This window comes from Nilaparvata lugens, chromosome 6, assembly GCF_014356525.2.
Source record: "Nilaparvata lugens isolate BPH chromosome 6, ASM1435652v1, whole genome shotgun sequence".
NCBI lineage: Eukaryota > Metazoa > Arthropoda > Insecta > Hemiptera > Delphacidae > Nilaparvata > Nilaparvata lugens.
The window spans coordinates 45,028,145-45,032,654 of NC_052509.1; positions in this window are offsets into that span (position 1 = coordinate 45,028,145).

Consider the following 4,510-nt stretch of genomic DNA (forward strand, 5'->3'; position numbering starts at 1 on the left):
TAATACATACCAATCTAAAAAGAACAGCTTTCTTAAAATGCCCACCAACTAATCTGTAAATATTCGTGGGAAGGCTATCATATAAGCAGTCTAATAAATAGCAGAGGATTTATTTATTGCAGGATACTGAATGACTGAGAATATATAGTGGTACATTAACGATAAAATACTATTAGAACGATATTATGTGGATGAAGAGCTTCTACTTCATTGATGATAAATTTGTTGATAATTAAATAGCGAGTGAATGTCAGTACGGTAGTCAGCTTCGACAAAATGACGATTCCACAACATAGGAGCATAGAAGAACTAAGTGTACCTTCATTACAGGCAATAGAATGTTTTTTTTTTCTAATCAGGACAACCTCTAAATGGTTGATCGCTTAAGACCAAATAATGCAAAGGGAAAATGTTGTTCGCAATTTTTTTCAAAGAGTGGTTGATATAGAGAGCTATATTGAATCAGGAAGGAATTATAGCAGAAATAATCACGAAATATCACCCTCTTACAAATAACAGACAAATAATAATATTATAATCGTAGGTACTATAAGGATTCATTGAAATATCCCAAAAATATTATATTTTGTGTAGATATAGCTTTCAGATTTACTGTGATAATTATTTTATGAATAATCTTCGAGTTGAACTGTACATAAAGTTGTGAAATTGTAATGTTATAAAGAAGTTACATTAAGGATATCATAGTATAACGTAGATATTTTACAAGAATAATGTATTCTTTCTATCATTAACTCATAACACTGAAAAGTCATTAACACCATTGAATAAGTTAATTTGAAGCTGTGAGTTCCTAGAAATAATATTTTTGTAAAAATAATTCAACAGTAGATTTCATTTAGTAGCTTTAATTTTTTTAACAAGTAGATTATCAATCTTGGAACCATTGATCACACCATGACTCAAAGTATCTTGATTTGGTAGCTAATTTATAATTGCCAACATTTCTGCAACCTACAAGTGATGAAGATTTATTTAATTAGTTGAATAAATGATGCGATGTTGACTTTCAGCAGCATTCTATCATAGCCTTCAAATAGTTTATAAACTGTTCTTGGTTTATATAGGTATTGATACCAATTATGAAGTTCATTTATAGTAAAAATGATTCTTCAAAATTCATGTGATTTTATTATTTCTTGAAATTATCCATACAGTATTTCACAAAAAAAAAGAATTTCAAAAAAAAAGAGAATTTCAGCGTTCACTTCGTGTAGGTCCTATCCTTTGATAATTTTGTTTCTTGAACCAATAAAATTTGAATATTTTCTGCAACTGTACTTAGCTCAGTAATTTTGTTACTACAACTGTAATTGCTCAGTTGCTCGATAGATGAAAATGCTTTTGTTCAATTGTGAGAACCCTTGATTCGATTAATGATTATGCCTTTTGTAAAAGTGTGTACCGTATGTACATTATATGCAGGCATCTAGTATTGTTTACACGTGTGTGTCATTCAGCCAATAGCTCAATCACTAATATAAAGATAGGGTACCGTCGTATGCTTGACAAATAAATTCATGACTCTGTAATTTTGCAATGAAGTAATCTCATTCAATTACCTACACTGGCTAATTATAACACTATGTATGTGGAAATGCAAGTGATAAAATCATTGCTGTGTGTGATGGACCCTCAGATAGTTAAAAAAAAGAGAAATTGAGATCGAAAGCTAGAATAAATGGACGAGCATAAATTGAAAAAAATATAAATATACATTATAGTCCGTACAAAATTACTTCTGACTTGGAGGAATATTCGGCGCAGAGAGATGGAGGGAGATGAGCCAATTACAGTGTCGGACGTACTACGGCGAGTGAGAAAACATATGCTTTCAAACGTGTAGGGACACATACTACCGCACCGCGTCAGCACCGTCACCGTGTTTGCTGCCCGAGCCGTGCCCGCGCCGTCACCGACTATAGTGAGGTCCACGTTATAATGGCAGTGTAGGAAGATAGGAGAAAAGGGCTGCCAGATCAGCCTTGCCACCCAAACAGCTGATACTGGTATATCTGATGGATTTAACTTCATTATTCTTGGAAATAGTTAATCATATTTTATTTGTCGAGAAAATATATTTTTTAAAGATGTCATAATAAATTTTCATGTTTGAGATAAAATATTTCGACAAAATTAGTTGAATTTCTACATTGTTGATAAACGATGTGGCAACATCGCAATGCGTGAGAGAGATAGCGCCATCTGCTTTGTTGAACGATAGACAAGGATAGCAACACCATTGCAAATCACACACCGCCATTATAATGTGGCCCTCACTATAGTTCAGTTTACTTTTTGACAAAGATGATGCGAGCACGTTCAACATAGAGAGTGAACAACTTATTGAAGAGATACAGAATTTTCCAGTTTTTACGATCAAAGTGATGAGAAATAATTGAGAAACCTAGTTCCAAAAGGTACTATATCCACTTTGGAAAATTTTTCACAAACAGAGAAAAACATCTCATTTATTATTTCACATATCATTTGATTTATTTCCAATTTCAATGCAATCAGTATTTTTTTGGTAATAAATTTATGTTGATCCAATTATTGTAACTTTTCCCAAAATATTTCAAAAATTACAGGAGTCATGGATATAGTACATTTTGCCTCAATTGATGAATATAGTACATTTTGGGAATGAATGGATTGGATATAGTATGTTATGGAATTGTAGAATGATATGAGAGCAAATAAAGTATTCTTGTTTTATTGAAAGTCATGAAATATGCCATTCAAAAGTCTGAAGTAGTTTTAAAATGTTAAGATTAATTAATAAAGTTCAATATATTTATGAATAAGTACTTGAAAACAGCTGCTGTACCTTTTTGAGAAGTGCAAAAGTCTTAAATCTTGATGAAAATGCATGTCTGAATAATAAGCCTATTAAAATAGGTCTTCATAGTAGAAATCATTGTTTTCATTTACAGTTACAGCTTCTTCACTTAAACACTCGTCTTTGTAGAATGGATGCTCTTCCCAGTTGATTCCAATCTTCTGTAAAAGGTTTCGCACATCTTCTTTTTTTGGAGGTGCCATGTGATTGGCTTTCTTGACTCGTCGTAATGGTAGCACAATGTTTGAAACATTTCTATTCTTTTTGGAAATATTGTGTTGAGTACCTGTTCCTTCCATGTAAAACTGCCGCACTGTTATCAATCTTGGAGTAGTTTGGTCAAATGTAATCACTTTAGCATCAGTGATATTGAAACCCTTATTAACCTTCAGGAATGGTTTGATAGCTTCATTCCAATTTTAAATTAATACTGTATTTGATGCATGCAGAGTTCCCACTGATGATAGTATTTCATTGTAGTCTTCAGGATCAATGATTTGTAGTTTCTTCCTCAGTTGTTTCTCAGCCAACCCAAATGCTCTATCAGCGGGTACATAGGAATGGCCTCGAACCGGAAACACCCACTCCAAGTTGATTCCTTGCTTTGAACAATATTTTGTAAGCATAAAAAGCATAGCATAGTTTTATATTTTGGCCCGTGCAAGAGTCACAAAACACATGCAAAGTTTTAATGTGTCTATTGAGAGGTGCTTCAACAATGATGGGTAAAACCCTATTCAAAAAATGAGATAGACAGTAGACTATCTGATTACTACCTCTTCCATATTCACTCTCCAACCAACTATAGAAATGAACATTTTCTTTTTTTAGTGATGCCCCCAAGTTATGAATAATGATTCCAAACGTATAATACCATTTTTCTTTCTGTTATAGCTCTACAGCCCATTGTGGGCTTTGGCCTCCTCCACAACATTCCTCCAAACGTTTCTATCCATTATAAATCCTCTCCATCCTCTACAACCCATCCTTATCAAATCATCCCTTATCAAATCATCCCTTATCTCATCTTCCCATCGAATTCTTGGTCTGCCTTGTTTTCTTCTTGAGTGAAGCTTCTCTTTAAGCACTATTTTTGGCATTCTGGTTTCCTCCATCCTATAAATATGTCTGAACCACTTAGTCTCTGTGCCTTTATGAAGCGTACTATACTACGACCTTTTATTAATAGTTCAAGTTCAGCATTGGTTCTCCTTCTCCACTCTTCTCCTTCTTTTACAGGACCGTACACTTTTCTAAGCACCTTTCGTTCAAATACACTTAAATTATGTTGGTTTTCCTTAGTCAAAGTCCATGATTCAGAGCCATAGGTAACTACAGGTCTTATAAGGGTTTCATAAATCTTAAGCTTGCTGCTTCTACTGATGAGCCTGCTCTTTAGAAGCTTCATGTTGCTGTAGTATGCTCTATTTCCCGACAATATTCTTTGTTTGATACTGGTGCTCATCATATTCTGATTATTCAATTCAACACCCAGATAGCTGAAGTTTTTCACTCCCTCAAACAACCTATTATCGATCCTCAGACTCTGTGGAACCCTTCGCGCTTGACTTCTTGATATTTTCATGTATTTTGTTTTATTTTCATTGACTAGGAGACCAATCTTTTGTGTTTCTCTTTCTAGTAATT